The 18,730-nt window shown below is 48.6% G+C and overlaps 1 protein-coding gene across 2 annotated transcripts in view; it reads right to left on the bottom strand.

Annotated features, from left to right (window-relative positions):
• Positions 1–1,818: 1,818 nt before the first annotated feature.
• The window catches only part of LOC147724898 (general transcription factor II-I repeat domain-containing protein 2-like), a 72,337-nt gene continuing 55,425 nt past the window's right edge, over positions 1,819–18,730 (bottom strand). For both annotated transcript variants that reach the window (XM_086966423.1, XM_086966424.1), the window contains exon 3: positions 1,819–2,425. The gene's annotated coding sequence lies outside the window, so the exon portion shown is untranslated. The remainder of the gene's footprint in view (positions 2,426–18,730) is intronic.

An 18,730-nucleotide genomic window follows, 5' to 3' on the forward strand; every position in this document is an offset into this window, starting at 1 on the left:
ACAAGTTGCCGCTGAAGGTCAGCGGTTTAAGTAGTGATCAGGGGGCGTGTCCTCAGAAAGGGGCGGAGTCTGCGCGCACGCCGGTGGCTATGGCGGCTGCAGGTAAAGAGCAATGAAGGGCGCGATGCAGCCAATGGGATCAGCTGTGCGCGAGCGCTACGTTGTGCTTTTGATTTAAAAGCAATTAAACAGTGACACCACACGAAAACAATTTTTAAAAACAGCAGAGTACCTCCAGCTCCCGGCTTCCGCCTCAGGACTGGGACAAGGTTTTACTGTAGTTTGCACTGTAGTTTAGGGTCATCCACAAACAGCAAACATGGATTTGTCTGGCTTCGGGGGATTAATTTACACCCAGTACATAAGCCACTATCGATGCTGCTTACTGGGTTAAGTAACAGAATGAAAAGAAGTAGAGGCTAAACTTCTCTGAAATATTTCTATTGTTTCTCACTAGTATGGTTGGACAGATGTTGAATCAGCTGTGACTGTGATGAAAGTCTTCTCCCATTCAGTACATTTATAAGATTGCTAAACAATATGGATTATCTGGTGCTGCTTTAGTCCTGGTTTTGTAATGAAAGCTGTGCCACATTCAGTACACATGTAAGATTTTCCACCTGTGAGGATTTTCTGGTGCTGCCTTAATACCTCCTTTACACTGAAAACATTTGTCACAGTTATTACATTTATATAATTTCTCAACTATGTGGAATATCTGGTGTTGCTTTAACCTTGAGTTTATACTGAAAGCTTTCGCACACTTGGTGCAGCGATACAATTTCTAGCCAGTATGGCTTAGGTGGTGCGTGTTAAGGTTCCCCTCTCTAATAAAAGCCTTATTACATTCAGTACTTTGATAAGGTTTCTCACTAGAATTGATTCTTTGGTGTTGTTTTATTGGTGCACACTTTGTACTGAGAGCTTTCTCATGTTCCTCACAAGAATGGGCTCTGTGATGTACGTTTAGCCCTCTATGCGTTAACAGCCTTGTTGCATTCAGTATATCTGTAGCACTCCTCACCAATATGGATTCTCTGGTGTTGCTCTTCTCATACCATTCAATTAAACCTTTGTCTCATTCAGTACATATAAACGATTTCTCACCAGTATGGATTTTGTGGTGTCTAATTAAATGTGGTGTTGTAATAAATGCCTTGCCACATTCAAGACATTTTTACCTAGTCCAATGTGTCCCAATATGTGTTTCCTCAGAGATTAACAAAAACTAAAAGACTGTACACATTCACTACATTTATATTGTTTCTCAACAGTACAAATTACTTGGTGTTGCTCCAATTCACTCTTGAAAAGGAAAGCTTTGCAACAATCAGTACATTTAAATAGTGTCTAGAGCCACTATGGATTTTCTGGTGTTCCTTTAATTCAGACTGTGCATAAAATGGTTGGTCAGTACATTCATAGGATTCCTCACCAGTATGGATCTTTTGGTGTCTGTTCAGTTTCGGCTCTGCCCTAAAAGCTTAGGTACATTTGCTACATTTATACGGTTTCCTGCAGGTATGGGTGGTCTGGAGAAGATTTAGTCCAACTTTCGTACTGAAGGCTTTCACACATTTACTATATCTATATGGCTTATTTCCAGTATGTGTTCCCTGGTGGACATTAAACAGCACATTTCTAATGAGGGTCTGGTAACATTGAATACATTTATGGGTTCTGTTCACCAGCATTGATTTTCTGGAATAGATTCAGGAAGTGCTTGGAACTAATCATTTTGGTACATTTATAGGGTTTAACAACAGTAATGCATATTCTGCGGCTTTGACAATGTACGTACAGCTTTATCACGTCTGGTATGTTTTTATAGTTTGACAGTAAGAATTGTCTAGCATGTTCTTACAATACATTTAAAAAGCTACTCAATTACATGAATTTTCTGGTGTCTAATTAAACATGCCTTTGCCATGAAAGCCTTATCACGTTGAGTACATTCCTATGATTTACGAGCAAAATGGTTTCTCTGGTATCTCATTAGGTTTTAGTTTGTAAACCTCTCTTCAGTGTGACTTTTTTGTACAGCCACCAATGATCCTTCTACAAAGAATGTATGAAACATTTAGTACATCTGTATGGATTTTCGAGTCTCTTACTAAGAAACATTTGTCTTGTCAACCTCAGATTTGTTTAATGGAGTTCCTTTAGAGGTAAAGAGCAACTAAAAAGAGCAGAAACTTAGACAGTCTGTTGTGATGTGTGGACTATAAAAAGGTAGTGATTATTTGGGAAGCTGTTCTCATGTCTAAAACACGAACACTGTTTTTGGTGGGATGGCACCAGCTTCCTTTAAATACTTTTCCTTGAGGTTCCTCTCTCCATGATGGCTTACGACTATCTGATTGTGCAGCTCTTAAACATTGGATCTGATGGTAAGAAGGTGTGTGTATTTCATAATTTCTGTAACCTGTTGAAATAAGAGAATAAATGACACATTAATATTTTATGAACACAAGATACTTTAACACCACAGACTAGATACAGATTAATAGCCACAAACATAGCTAGGACTAATTGACCAAGCCTGTAACACTGACCTGAAAGGGAAACCAAAATACTTGTAATTCAAAGAATGCATGGTCCTGCAGCATAGTGCCACACATAGGCCAAAATGAATGAATGAATGTATGTATGAAAGGATTTTATAAAGCACGTTACTACCCTGAGGCCTCGTAGCGCTAGGGTCGGACAGGGCAGGGGCAAGGCATGACCGGTTAGTGGGGGTTCGTGAAGAGATGAGTTTTGAGAAGTCGGCGTAAGATCTGTAGATTGGATTCCCTGGGAAGAGTGGAGGGCAGTGAGTTCCACATAATGGCAGCGTTCCAAGAGAAGGAGCGGCCACCCCATCTGGATCTACGGACCTTCCTCGTAGTTGCGAGGAAGGCAGTGCTGGAACGAAGACTCCTAGATGGTTGGTAAGAAGTAACCAGAGAATGGGTGATAGCAGGTCCAGTTTTCCAGATAGATCCGTGGGCCAGGCACATGGCCTTGAAACGCACTCTGGACTGGATTGGCAGCCAGTGAAGCTTCCTCAGAGCAGGTCTCGCTGATTGTCTCCCTGGAATCTCGAGGAGTAGGCGTGCCGCATAGTTCTGGATTATCTGCAATTTCTGGGTGGTGGTCTGCGGGGAGCCCAGATACAATGCGTTCCTGTAATCCAGACGGGACAAGATGAAAGTTTGCACCATAATCCTTCGGGCCAAGAAGGGAAGTAGGGGGAGGATTTTCCTTAACATCCTCATCAGGCTAAAGCAGGTAGCAGAGAGCTTGGTGGCTTGATAGTTAAAGTAAAGGGAACTGTCAAGCCATATACCAAGGCTCTTAATTTGGTGCTTTGGAGCAGGCATTGTGCCGAGGCAGGGCGGCCAAGAGAGGGCTGATGAAGGTGAAGGAGACTTGCCCAGAAACATCAATTCTGTCTTGTCTCCATTCAGCTTAAGGTGGGATAGCGCCATCCACTCGGCAACCGCCTCTAAGCAGATGCCTAGGTCGCATGATGACCCTTCGGGGTGGTTTAACGCAACCACCAACTGGGTGTCATCCGCGTAGGTAATAATTTCTATGCCGAATGGAAGCACTATCCCCGCCAGCGGCATCATATAGACAGGGGTGGGGAATTCCTATCTCCCGAGGCCCGAGACATCTAGATTTCTTACAAGGGCAAGAGGTATTAATTTCTAACTTGTCCAAAGGACAAACAGACAGTCTTTTGCTTTCTCCCCAGGTTCTTGTGTGGCTTCCAGGCCCTCTCTGGTTCTTTAATATTCTTCGAGCACATGACGCAGCTCCAGAACACAGACATCACTGGAATGTAAGAGGCTGCTTTAAGGGCCTCATGGCTCCTGCTCTGACTTTAACCTTGTGACCCCCCCTGCCTTTTATTCTGTGCTTCACCCTTGAGCCCCAAATCGACCACAAGATCCCTCCTCACCCTCGCCTCCGGGGGCCAACAATAAATATGCTTTCCCTTCTCTTGCAGCCCCTGCACTACCATCCTTTACACTTTGCTTTGCCTGTACACCTTATGTTTCACTCAGTGACTGTACTTTCTAACCGACCCAACCCCCCTCTGCTACCCCCTCTGACTACCCTGACCCGCTCCCCTTGGCCCTCATATTTTAACACATCCAGAGCTTACATTAAAGTTAATCGGTTTGCCCATGGGGAATTGATGCAATCCTCAGGCGCACCATCATTTCTCTCCTTGCACTGGGCCTCTCATCTCACTTTGTGCGTGCACCAGGGGCATCTTAACACGCCGCTGTAGCATCTACAGTAGCTGTGGAGTTTTTAAGGGCCTCTTTCTGCAGGTCCAGACAAAGGTTCATAATTAACATGAAATGGTGGATGGACATATACATGGATGAATGAAAGGATGTATGTAAGAATGGATGAGTGAAAGAATGGATGGATGGATGAGTGCAAGGGTGAATGAATTGATGGATGGGGTGAAAGTGGATGGATGAGTGAAAGGATGGATGCAAAGATGGATGAGTGAAAGAATTGATGGATGAGTGAAATGGTGAGTGAATAGATGGGTGAAAGTGGATGGATGAGTGACAAGATGGATGGTTGAATAAAAGGGTGGATTGATGGATGAGAGAAAGAGTGGATGAATGTCTGATGGAGTGGGTGGATGGCTGATGGAGTGGGTGGATGGCTGATGGAGTGGGTGGACGGATGGCTGGGTGGACAGATGGATAGATGGGTGGAAGGATGGATAGATTGATGGGTGGATAGTTGAGTGAAACGGTGGATGGAGGGATGAGTGAAAGGGAGGATGGATATGATTGAAAGGGAGGATGGATATGATTGAAAAGGAGGATGTATGGGGTGAAAGACGGAAGAGCAAAAGGATGGATGGAGGGATGAGTCAAAGGGTTGATGGATAGGAGTGGAAAGGAGGATGGAGGGGTCAAAGATGGAAGAGCCAAAGGATGGCTGGATGGAGGGATGAGTGAAAGAGTGGATGGATAGAAGTGAAAGAGTGGATGGATAGGAGTGAAAGGGTGGATGGATGTATGAATGGAAGGAGGGATGGAGGAATTTGAAGGATAGATTTGGGGCTGGAAGGATAAATTGGGCCCAAAGGGCATCGTGAACCACTCGCTTTAGCAGCTACAGTGGGGGTGGAGCTCTTGATGAGCCTCTTCTGTCTGCAGCTCGGCAGACAAAGGACCATAATTAACGTGTAAGGGTGAGTGAGTGAAAGGATGGATGTGTGGGTGAAAGGGTAGATAGATGAGTGAGTATTAGTGTAAGGGTGGCTTCCTAGATGGATGAATGAGTGAAAGGATGGATGATATGGATGGTGGATGGACGATGGATGTGTTGATGAAGGAAAGGGTGAAAAGATAGATAGGTTGCAGGATGGATGGATCAGTAAGTAAAAGGATGGATGAGTGAAAGGGTAAATTGATGGATGAGCGGAAGGATGGAAGAGTGAAAGGGTAAATTGATGGATGAGCAGAAGAATGGGTGTGGGAAAGGATGGACAGATGGCTGAGATGGATGGATATGTTTGGGGATGGATGGGTAGATTTGGATATGGATGGGCGGATGGATGAATTGACAAACAGAATGGTGAAAGGATGATGAAAGAATGCATGGAAGCCAATGTAAAGGTGAAATGCTAGATATCAGTGGGTGAATGAAAGGATGAATGGGTAGATCTGCAGAAAAGAGGCAAAATAAGGAAATCACTAGTATTCAAATCCTTCTATACTATGAGCCTGACATAACCAGAGAGGCTATTATCCGAGCTCTTATATAATGAGTGCTGCCAATTTCTGATGGTGCACTGCATGATGGCACCAAAGGGACAAGTGGATTTTGTACAGGACAAGTCGATTTATGGAGCTACCTTTCCTATGGACAAGTAGATATTTTATAAAATTCCACACCACTGTATAGATATTAAAGAGCGTGGGGCTCAGGGAGGAGCAAAATACTTGTGGCACCAGTGAGCCAAACACCCTTCTTTCATGTAAACAGTTTTTCTGTAACTATAGATGAACATACTCTAAAATCATTTATGCAATCAACAAATTAACTAGTTTCATTTCTTAGAGTGGCACACTGAGTGGTTAATCACTTGAGTGGAGAAAGAACATACTTATTTAGAGACACAAGTAAACTAACTTTGAAAAGTAACATGAAATCTACTAACTGTACAGAAAAAGTGATTTGAAAGTTTGTTATGGTAGTTTTAAGAAAATGGTGTAACTTTGTAACAAACTGTGAGAACTATAATTTCCCACCCCTTCCAATAGAGGCGGGTGCAAGCTCATCTTGGTAAAGGGTCTCAGTGTGGATGACTTCTCGCAAGAATAGAGGACAGGACCGTAAGGGACATAAGTGCTGGACAGATCAGTACTAGGCTAATCTACTGGCAGAAGGTTTCCACAGGGTCACACTGGTCTCACTTAATTAGCAACAGAGATGATGAGAAAGTACTTGAAACTGTGATCCACCACATTCTATAATTCAGTAAGTGTGTGAGAAGGGTCCCCTGGATCCCATCCCTTATCCAGGTGGTTGGGCGTAACATTCAATATCACATGTAGCAACATTTCATGCTATTATATATCAGCCGTAACGTTAGTCTTGGCTGATCATTTCATATGCCCCCTTGAATAAAGAATTATTAATTCCATCTCAAACTATCCCGTTGCTTGCCTCGTTGTTTACGGTTCTCATTTTGGGATGAATATGCCAGGATCCTACTAGAGAAGTCTTTTTGGGAGGCTGGAGGTGCTGTAGTAACAAGAAGCACATCAGGAATTAATAGGGGGTGTATGAATTCTATACGATGTATGAGTGATGCCTACAAGTGCCAGATGTACCCACGAAAATAAATACATTGCACAATCTATTTGACCTGTATATGTAACAAGGCTATCGGGATGGCCGCAATCATTCCCTAAACAGGTTTGAGTGGATTTTCTCCCTGTAGCTAGTGGGGTGGTTCATGCAGACCTATCCCCGGGCTAAAAACCTCCTCTCTGTTGTACGCATTACAAATGTAACTATTCATTTAGATATTAGCTAATAAAAGCCAGACTATAGCACCAAGGTCGACGTGTGTGCAAGACTTTATTCCCTAGGAAATGGGTAGACCCTGCAACGCATAACAGACATTCATAATACTCCTGCATCGTGACTCTGCCCTGCGTGGTGTTGGATTGTTTTGCTGAGCTGTTCCTTTTGCTGTTCCTTCTCGCACAAGCCCACAACTCGCGGGTCCCGCAGCGAGGAAAAAGTCTCTGGGGAAGTTGCTGCAGACTAGTGGTGGACGCTGTAACTGGGGAAATCTAGGGGCAGTGCAGCAGGGCTGAGAGCGAGTGCGGGGACTCCATCTCCCAGGAGTCCCTGCTTGGCCAATTGGCAACACCTGGCCCGCTCTCCCTGCTAGCCCCGCCCCCTGGGCGGACCATAATCTATAAGAACAGAAGCTACTGCCGCTGCGCGGGAGCGTCCCAGGAGAAGCCCGGGCAAAGGGCGGGCCCTCTGAGGCCCTCAGAGACCGAGTGAGGAAGGGCAGGGCTTACTCTCTTTCATCGCTTTTACGGATAATACCTCCTGGTGCACACCCCCCCCCCCCCCCCCCGCAATGGCGCAAAGTTCTGACAAATCATTTTTAGAAAAGACTGGGGCTAACATTATTGGAACACTCAATAATTATTTTACACGGGCTCCCACTGACCCAGACAGGGAAAAGTTACTGGCAGAGCGCCGAGCAGAACGTCGTCGCTCTGTTGAAAGCTTGAAGAACAGGACTTCTACAGATCCCCCCGCTCCTTGCTCTTCCCCCCATTGCAGGCCTAACCGGTACCGGTAGTAATGAAGATCCCCTATCTCTGGAGAGTTTCCCTTTTTTGTTACGTGAAAGTACTCCAACACCCTTAGTTCCCACAGTTCAGCCTATTACTGATACTTCTCTCTCCAGTCCGATTTTAATAGATGCAGACTCGACACCTCGGACTTTGGTCCGAGTTAAACCTGCTCTAAATAAATCGAAAAAATCAGTGCCCGTTAAGGTACATGGCCCACCACCTGCCAAAAGAAGACGGAAGGGGGGCGTCCCACAAAAGCCTAAGATCAGTCATACTGACCTCGGCAAACCTTTAAGGGCTACTACCAGATCTTCCTCGGCCCCAATGGCCGCATTAGTCAATTTGCCAAACCCGACACCCCCTTCACCACTGGTACCAGTTTTACAGGCAGTGAATAATACGGTCCAATCCGATACTCCTGTTTATCCCGCTCCAAAGGATACACCTCTTGCCGTCTCTCTGGATAATATGGAACACCTAATAAGGTGTTTCATCTTACCTATCATAGAGAGGCTGAAGAGGGTAGAGAATAGGCTTGAGGACATCGAATCTGCACTCACCAAGCACGTAGGATTTTCCAAGGTACTGGTGAGCGGGGTTGTCCCACCCCCAGCCTTGGTTACACCAGGCATTCCCATTCTCCCCAACGCTTCGGTTCAATCCATTGATTTAACACACCCTAAGCAACAGAGGGCTCCATCCGACAAGCAGGGTAATAACTTAAACCCCTAATCCAGTTAGTGCAGCCAAGAGGGGACCTGGAAAAGTATCCGCAGGAAACACACGGGAGAACACACGGGTGATCACACGGGGTACCACTAGAAATACCAGGTCACCTTCTCGCAAATTACCTCAGGAAAAATAACCCCTGAAGCTCTCCCCTATTTGGTTGTACTGACAGGGGTCCCTAGACTACCAGATAGTAAGAGGGAAGGGTTTTACCAGTTGAAAAATAAAATTATGCACTGGCTCAGCCAATTTAGACCACTTACACAAAACATTAATGGAGAAATTGTACACGTCAGGCGCCTCCCCTGGCTGGGCAGTAGGGCCAAGGACAACGAGGGAGACCTGGTTGTTGTAAACTTTAGAGACCCATGAGCGGTCAATTATATATTAAACTGGCCCCTAGGTAGCGGCACCAATTCCATCGTCCCTCGCCCTTTGACTTATTTTTATCCCAGATCCCTAGTGTTTCCTCCCACCTATTCTGGTGGCCAGGCACCCAATCAGACTATCCCCTTATTACCTTATAATATCAGATATCCGTTACAAGCTCCTCACCCCCTACCCGTTGCTGACCCCTTCGGTGGAATATGTTACCCCCTAGGCCTAAAAGAAATATGAACAGTAGAATGGATCACCTGAGACCCTTTACACCCCTGGAGTCAGTAAATAGGTTTGACGTGTTCTCAGGTATGGATGACTGCGACTGAAGTTTACAGTCTCAACAGGGTAGGGGTGTCCAATTAAATGCCACTGGCGAGGGAGTGATCGGTGCGGAATTCCAATCTACCAAACCCCCAGCCGAGCTGGCGGACACTACTGTGGCTACTGTATTTGATTCCCCTGCTACTTCCCCCGGAGAGCACACATCTCGTCTGTCCATCCTTTCATGGAACTTGGCGGGGCTTCAGGGCAAGTTAGACTTCCCTGAGTGGGGATCATTCATTGATGAACAGGACATATGCCTGTTTCAGGAGACATGGGCACGGAAGGACACATGGCGTTCAGGGTATGCAACCTTCACAATCCCAGCTAAATGGGAGGGGAAAGGACGGCCCTCGGGGGGTCTTTGTATATGGGTGGCTTCTCACCTGGTATGTAAGGCTAGGGCCCTCCAAACTAATTCACTGGATGTTCAGTGCGTGCTGTTGGAATGGCCGAACCATACCCAACTCGCGTTGATAAACGTATTCTCCAGACCGACGGGCATAACAAAGCCCTTACCCACTTGGGACGAGCTTTCTTTATTTCTCCCCAGAATACCCCTGGGTGCTCGTGTTGGGGGGAGATTTTAACTGTCAGTATGGGCCGCTAACCCTGTCTATGGAGGAAGCACTTATGGAGGAGGATGACCAGTGGGGAATTCCGCAATTGGTTGGCCCCCCACCTAAGCCATGGTCTCCTTTAGCAACACAAATTATGGCACTTACTCTCAGCAATTCACGGAGGGCTTGTAATGGCCAACTTAAGAGTGACATCCCTTCAAAACCTACTTTTAACAAATCAGGGCAAGAGTCTCATTTGGACTATATCCTGGTTCAGACACCAGGGTGGAACAAGGTCTCCGACTTTGTGGTAGTCCAAAGAACTGACAGCGACCACAACGCGCTGATTCTCTCGCTGGTCGCGCCCAGTGGTCACTTGGGCGACCCGCGGGTAGAGGCATCTTTAAACTATTAACTAATTTTAACAAATGATTGACGCAGAGTAAGGTGGGCTAAGCTTTTGGATAATCCTGCCCATATCTCCGAGCTGTATGCTCGGATTCTCCCCCTATTTGAACGGGTCGGGCCCTTATTAGTCAATTCTCGCCAGAATTTTTTTTCCCTAAGCTGGGCACCCTCCATATGAATTGGTGGACACCCTTGTGGAACTTTTAAATCCAATCGCGCGGAAAGGGTCCCGCAGGGGGCAAAGACCCTCTTGGTTCAATCCAGCTTGCAGGAAGGCAAAGGCCAACCTTCTCGCTGTATTGAAGTATCCAAGGGATACAGAAATAATTAAGATTAGGAGGGCGGAACTAAAGCAAGCAATCCACCATGCAAAGGTGGAATGGGACTATTCTAATTGGGATAATATGCTGGCCTCTCTTCAGACTAGAGATGCTCGCAAATTCTGCAGATAGTAAGAACAGGGTCTGCCGAGCCGACTCAGGCTGTGGAGGCCAATATAGCGGCTTCGGTTTGGGAGGACCACTTCCGCAGCCTCTATGAAGAGGTTAGCCTTGGCCCGCCCAAGCTCCAAGACGAGCTGACGTTTGAATACCTTCCACCTTCTGGCGGGTCAACCGCGCAATTTGAAATTGTGGAGGGCGCCGAGACACTGCAATTTTCCCTGGGGGAGGTCTTTAATATAATATCTAAACTGCCCTCGGGTAAGGCCCCCGGGTTAGATAAAATCCCGGGAGACTTATTTAAGCACCAACCCAGGGTCTGGGCCCCGTATCTGTTGTAAGTTTTTAACGCAATTCTTGGGGGAATGGCGGTCCCTAATACTTGGCTGGGAGCAGAGATTGTACCTATCTTCAAGAAGGGCTCTCCTCTGCTCCCAGCCAACTATAGGCCAATCAGCCTCATTGATGTTTCACAAAAAACTTTCGCGAGGCTGATACTTGACCGCCTGCAGGAATGGATGATGGACCATACAGTTTTAAGCACGTTCCAGGAAGGGTTTAGGAGCAAGGTGTCAACGATGGACCAAATTTTTCGTTTGGTCCTTCTGTTTTGGAAGACGGTGCGGGTGGAGGGGGGTACGTTGTACACCGTCTTCGTTGATCTCCGCGCAGCCTTTGATTTGGTTCCGCGGAGTAAATTATGGTCAGTACTCGCCAACCTTGGTATCGCCCCTGCTCTTTTAGACATCATTGTTCGCTTGCATACACATAATTACGCACAGGTTAGGTGCGGGAGGTTGGGTACTCTCTCACAAAGATTTCCCGTTGGCAGAGGGGTAAGGCAGGGATGTGTTCTTGCACCGACCCTGTTTTGCCTCTTTGTCAACGGGGTAATCGATCACCTAAACAATGTCCCCAACACAGATGCACCAAGACTCGGCGGCAGGAGGGTGCCCGCAATCATGTTTGCGGACGACACCCTCCTGCTGTCGAAATCCCCAATGGGGATTCAGCGTATTCTCGAGGGCTTTGAGGCATTCTGCCAAAAGCACGGTCTCGAAATAAATGCCCTGAAGACCAAGTACATGATTTTTAATCCCCCCTAAAAAACAAGCCCCAATCCCACCATAGCCTGAATAGGTTAGAAAGAGTCCTTACGTTTGATTATCTGGGTGTGACCTTGAATGACAAATTGGAATGGGGCGATCATCAAGTTAAGTCCCAGCTCAGATTGGCCCAAATAGCAGGGGGAATAATTAGGCTAGTCAATTCTAATAAATCATCTCTTAGACCGTTAGCCCCCCCGTTGGAGATTTATAGACTCCAGGCCAGAGGCGCGATTCTCTATGGCAGTGAACTTTGGGGACACGCTTGCAAAAAAGAGCTGGTCATAGTTGAAAACAAGTTTCTTAGACAACTCCTAAAGTTACCGGCTAGCACCCCCTTCTGCCTCTTAGGTTGGATCTGGGTCTAAAACCTTTAGACGAAGTTGTGGGTGTAAAGCCTCTAACCTTTTGGAGAAGATTATGGTCTACCCCGGAGTTAGCCAACTATAGGCAGGAATTGCAAGAAATTCTTGCTCTTCCTACTATAGAGAACATCCTGTGGTTTAAATATCTAAAAACTGAGTTTGCCCGGCTGGGTCTTCCTACCCTGTGGAGTGACCCTGAAGAGGCTTGTCAGGGTTTGTCCCGTAAACACCTGGTGGCAACCTTTCACGCATGTAATCTTGCATCCCACACACAGGGTACACGCCCAGATTCCTTGGTTAACACCTTTCTTGGGGTGAAAGATTCTTACAAGTTTGAGCCAGTCTTTGATGATATTTTTCAGAACTTGGCCAGGAAATTATATTTCCAATGGCGGTATGGTACTCTTCCGCTTAGAGCATTCACAAGTAAATGGAAGCTCCACTCCCTGGAAAATTGTCCAGGCTGCAATTGTGGGCTTGAAGACGAATTGCATTTAGTCTTCTTTTGTCCTGCCCACAGTGCGGCTAGAAGGTTCTGGATAATCCCACTATGTAAAAATCTAGGGTTTTTTAAATGCTCTGAGGCCTTTAGAATTCTCAAGACTGACCTCTCAAAAGCAACTGTTTTTGCAATGGCCAAAGTTCTTGAAGCAGCATGGCATAAGAGACGGCTTTTAATTTCTAGGATACCCCATCCCTGATCAGATCATGTACTACTGAGTGTGCAATCCTTTTGTATTGGTCATTTGAACTAGAATTTAATTATTATGTAAAATTGCTCTCGTTTTTTACCTAATAGATTGTCCAAATAACTAACTAGCACTGATTTACTGGATTGTTTTTATACTATAGGCTGCTATGTATTGGGGCATTTTCTCGTTTTATCCGTATGTTATCCTGCTATTGATGTAACATTGATGTCTGACCTTTGTTTGTTGTAATTTTATGTTCATCTTTTATGGAAATTGCCGAAATAAAGATTAATGAAATGAATAATACTCCTAGAATGTATGGGTGGTTTGGAAATGGTTGTTGGTACCCTCTGTCATACACTCTTAAATCCTGCAAATTTAGGCACCAGTTACTGTCCAGTGTACAAGTGAACGACACTCAACTGACCATTCTGGTGCCAGGAATGGACAGGTGAGGGGGATTGTGCGTTCAGTGATAAGGAACCAAGTGATACACTATTTTCATTTTATCCTGATAAAATGAGTTGTGCACTATGAAAAAAGATGAACAAATATTTAAATTTGAAGGCACTTAAATGATAGGTGGATATTAAGCGTGCAAGTTAAAGAATGCAATCTTTCTGGGTGCGATATTTTTTGATAATCAAATTTGATTGTTTTCAAACACGTAAAACAAATCAGCAGATGCACGGAATTCATTTGTTTGAATCCATTCTGAAAAGCAATGTGTCCCACAATCACGAACCCCATAAAACATACACAGACGGGATATGGGACCAGGTTAATCAGAACCCTCCACATTCCCCAACCACTTCCCCCACACTCTACGGTATTTTTTAACGCACCCCATGGCCATGTAAAGGGCTTTCTCCTGGGTCGCGCACCAGTCCACCCCTCTACACCACCTCACTAGGTCAGGTGGATCAGGGCTGCCGCTATGTCCTGCTTGGCCCCAATCATAGCTGTATTAAAGAATAACTTTTCGTTTCTGGACCCATCCAGCCCGTCCATGATCCCCAACAATGAGTGACATGGATTATGAGGAACCTCCCAGCCCAGTACCTCTGTTAGCTCCACCTCTATAGATCCCCAGAATTGCTCCAAGCGGGGGCTCAACCAAACCATGTGGAGGAAGTCAGCCGGGGCATGAGTACATCTCACACATGACGCATAAGGGCGCAAGAACGCATGTTAAAGGCGCAGGGGAGTGAGAAACGCTGCATGCATGTAGTAGAGCCGAATCAGCTTAAGTTTGGCGGATACGGTGACTGTTCTGGGGGCCATGAGGGCATCGCGCCAGTCCACATCGTCGAGGGGGCCCACCCATTCCACCCATTGATCCCTCAACTTATCCAACGAGGTGGGGGTGTTGTTAACTAAGGTGCGATAAATGCGGGAGATCCCTCCCTTACCCAAGTCTCCCATCATCGTCTGGGCCTCAGTAGGGCTATATTCGTGGAGCCTTGTGTCGTCCGCATTGTGCATATGGAGGGCAAGTCTCATCTGCAAATATTTTTAAATTTTGGGACGAATGTAAGGAGTAGTGGGTTTGGAGCTCCTGGAAGGACAGCATATGGCCCCTAGCCCATACATCCCCTAGCTGTGAGATGCCAATGAGGTCCCAAGTTTTAAATCCCTCTAGTCTGCTAACCTCCCGGAGCCAGGCCCCATGCCAGAGGGGAGTACATTGGGTCAGCTTGCATGTCCATCCGGTGTGAGGCAGCGAGGCCCGCCAGGCCAATGACACAGAGAGTGTCACATCAGGCAATCGGGATGAAATTGGCCTCCGTACATCATGGCCTGGATTTTAGTTAGACCTAGTTCGCTAGCTCAAGCCTGTAGGCCGGGTCAGACCAGCCCCCCTTGAACCAGTCGTGGACTACCAAGAGACGTACCGCCAAGAAATACAGATAAAAGTGTGTCATTCCATACCCCCATCAAAGCAGGGAATCCGGCAGGCAGACAGAGCCATGCGGGCCCTTCCTCTGCTCCAGAGAAACTTGGCAGTTAGACTGTCCAGTTCCCTCAACCAAGTCCTGGGAAAACAGAAAGGGGTATTTTGTAGGACATAAAGAAATCTGGGGAGGATCATCATTTTAAACAGGGCCACCCTCCCCAGGGGGTTCGAAGTTAGCGCTTTCCATTTATGGAGGTCTTCCTTGGCCTTCTTGACCAACGGGGCTATGTTGAGGGACCAGCCCAGCTCAAGAAGGAGGGTAATCTATATCCCCAAGTATTTAAAGGATTGTCGCCGAAGTGGTATGGTGGACTGCCATTTAAAGCACTCCCTAGAAAGATACAGGGGGACCAGAACCGATTTCCTGGGGTTTAGCCGCAGTCCTGAGGCCTGCTCGAATGAAAGCAAGATCTGGAGGCAATATGGTCCGTAGGAGGCTGGGTCAGTCAGGAAGACCAGGACGTCATCCGCGTATAATGTATGTATGTATAGGCATTTATATAGCGCACTACTTACCCGGAGGGTCCCAAGGCGCTTCGACCGCTGCAAAACCCTTTCTGGCTTCCCTGAGAGATGGTCCCTTAATGGGTATCTCCAGGGTGAGGCCAGGCATCCCCGGCGGTCTGGTGGGGCCGTTAGTGAAGATGAGGCAAGCTAATGCCCAGAGTTGCCGAGTGTGATCGCTGATCGGAGTGGGCACCGAGGCGAGAGAATTTTCGAGTCCGCTGACCCTGGTCCGGAAACCTGCCGCGCCGGGAATCGAACCCTGGTCCCGGGCCGTCCTCTGCTGCGATCTTACCTATTTCAGTATTGGGCCACTCCCATCCACGGAGGCGATCCTCAGCCCGCACTAGGGAAGCCAAGGGCTCCATCGCCAGAGCGAATAGCAAAGGAGAAAGGGGGCAACACTGCCTAGTACCCCTGGCAATGGGGAAGGCCTCTGACAGTACCCAGTTGACCAGAACTCGTGCCCTCGGGTGAGCGTAAAGGACACGAACCAGAGAACGGCAGTGGGGCCCGAACACCATCTCGGCCAGCACACTCTGTAGGTCCAGTCTACTGAATCAAATGCTTTTTCGAAATCTATGAACAAGAGTGCTAAGTATGGGGTAAGCAAGTGCCGGTGGGCTAGAGCCAGCTGCAGCCTCCGGAGGCAGTGGCGGGTCCCACGTTGAGGCATGAACTTACATTGGTCTGGGTGTACCAGCAAGGGTAAGTAGGGTTTCAATAGTTGAGCCAGAATGGTGGCGTAGAGCTTAATTTCAGTGTTGAGGAGATGGGACGGTAGTCTGCACATCTACGGGAGGGAGGCTGGGATTTCGGGAGAACCACAATGGTGGCGATATCCATTTCTGGCGGAAAGGAACCTTTCTCCAAGGCTTGATGAAATAAGCTGGCCAGGTGGGGCGTTAGGGTGTCTCGGTATGCCGCATAGTACTCCTGAGGAAGGCCATCAGGGCCCGGGGTCTTACCCGGTGAGGCCAGGGTGATCGCCTCTTCAATTTCTTTCAGTGAGATGGGGCGCTCTAGGTCTTTCCGAGTGGCCATTTCCAGCCTAGGGAGAGCACCCTACCCCTGTCAAGGAGAGCTGAGATTGACAGCTCGGGGGTGTGCGCTGTGTACAGCCTCCGGTAGTAGGCAGCGAAGGTGTTGGCCATCGCCACGGGGGCACGCTGCACCGCTTCAGCCTTGTCAACCACCTCTGGGATAATACGATTCACCCTGGATATGTGGCCAGCCTGTGCAGGATCGTGCCATTCTTGTCCCCCCAATCATAGACTTGCCACCAAAGACCTCCAGAGGAGCTTAGCAGCGTCCAGGGATAGTTGTCTAATGTCGTCCCGAATGAGGGCAAGCTGTCGGACCTGGGCGGCATCCTCTGATGTGGATAAAAGCTATTCCAAGCAAAGCACCTGCGATTCCTTGGAAGAGACCTTGCGCAACTGCGATTGCCTCTGGATCTTAAGCTGCCCTTTAGCGACGCCCCGAATGGTTGCCTTCCCCGCCTCTCATAGGGTGCCCAGGGAGGCTACAGAACCCCCGTTAGTGGTAAAGTATTGTTTAAGTTCTTTCCTCACCACTTTTTTAAAGTCTTTATCTTGGAGAAACCAATTGTTCATCCTCCATGTTTGGCGGGCCGAAGGAGGAGGAGCCCCTGTGCTAAGGAGTATTGGAGAGTGGTCAGAAATGCCTCTGGGCAAAATACGGACATCTAGAATCTCAGTACAGTTGGGTGCAGGGACAAAGATCGCATCTATGCGCGCTTGAGTGCGGTGAGATGCGGAGGTATGTGTGAAATGAGTGCTGCAAGGGTGCCATGTGTGCCATGCATCGCAGAGTCCCAAGGATTCAGCCAGTTCTTCAGCTGTTTCGCATGCGCCGTTCGGCAGCAGAGGAGGATCCGTTGTGTCAAGGGCCGGGACTAAAACTGCATTAAAGTCCTTCGCCGATCTGTCTGTTCTGCCCATGATCAGCCCCGGGGAGGCGTGGGCTCCCAAAGACCCCCCAACGGGACCCCACAGTGGGAAGCAGACAAAGCAACGGAGGTGAACTAGGGGGCAGTCAGGTGCAAGCAGCCAGTGCCAGTGCTACGAGGAAGGCAACCTTCCAGGAAGGGAACTGTAAAGGGCAAGAGTTTTGTGGCTCGAAAGGAAGGCCCAGTTGAGGTGCCAGACTGGGGTAGGAGGCATCCTGGGGGGGATGATATGTTAAAGTCTTCTGTGAAGGCTTAAATGACATGGATTTTGAACAGCCCCGGGGAGGCGTGGGCTCCCAAAGACCCCCCAACCGGACCCTACAGTGGGAAGCAGACAAAGCAACGGAGGTGAACTAGGGGGCAGTCAGGTGCAAGCAGCCAGTGCTTAGACTTGGGACGGACCAATCTGCTTCTCAAAAGGTGCGGCCAGTGGAGAGGGATAAAGGAGAAGGGTCGTGGTCAAGGGCCATATGCTGGTCCCCCTCCGCCAGAGCCACAGAGCGGTCCGCCGGGGCAACAACCCACAGCAGACAAAGAGGTCCAAGAAGGGCAGCGGGTCCCGGGCTGGAGGGTCGATGTGGGCAGATGTCCCCAGGGGTATGGTGGCGGCCCAAAGAGAAGAGTAGAGGGCCTCGCAAGTCCTGCTTCATGTGGCGACAGCCATAACCCCCAGGGAGCCACCAGATCTCCGTTTATATCCCTCAGAGGGACGCCGCCACCCAAAATGGTGGCCGGTGTGCTCACGCCCACGCCCCGGGCCAGCGAGGAGAAGCCTAGCGGGTTACGCCATCACCACCACTGCGCAGGAGGGGTTGGCTCTCCCTACCAGCAAGTCCCAGGTGACACGCCAGGAGCGGGGGAAGAGGTGGGGGGGGGAGAGAGGAGCCGCGCCAACAAGGGGGCCCCCCTCCCCCCGCATGCTGCTCTATTGGCAGCCGAACCCACACTCCAGGACCAGACGCCACTGCACCGCCCACTCCTTAGCTGCAGGTCGGTTCACAGGAGAGTACCATCCATCAGATGACGACTGGCAGTGCCTGCAGCAGCGGCCCAGGTTGCAGGGCACAGCAGGGGCGTAGTGAGGCCTTTCTTTCGTGGATTCAGATGGAGGCCTGTGGTGTTAGCGATGTCTGTCTGGGCCTCAAGGGTGACCATATAACGCCGCACCTAGAAGGCCGCCCCACCGGCAGCAGTCCACGGCGCCGGCGATGTCCATTTGGGCCTCGTGGCAACAAAATGCCTCTTCCTCAGCGAGTCGCCCAGCAGATGCAGGCCCACCACGCCAATGACCCCCGTCTGTGTCTCATGGAGCTACAGGAGGGCGCCTCCGCCAGCGGTCCACCCAGCAGGCGCTGGCCAGGCCCTGGGAACAACAGGGGATCGCCCACCCAGCAGGCCGTGCCCTCAATGGGGCTCGCGGCAATGGCGAAGTCAGACTGGGT

This window comes from Lissotriton vulgaris, chromosome 4_1, assembly GCF_964263255.1.
Source record: "Lissotriton vulgaris chromosome 4_1, aLisVul1.2, whole genome shotgun sequence".
NCBI classification, from domain to species: Eukaryota; Metazoa; Chordata; class Amphibia; order Caudata; family Salamandridae; genus Lissotriton; species Lissotriton vulgaris.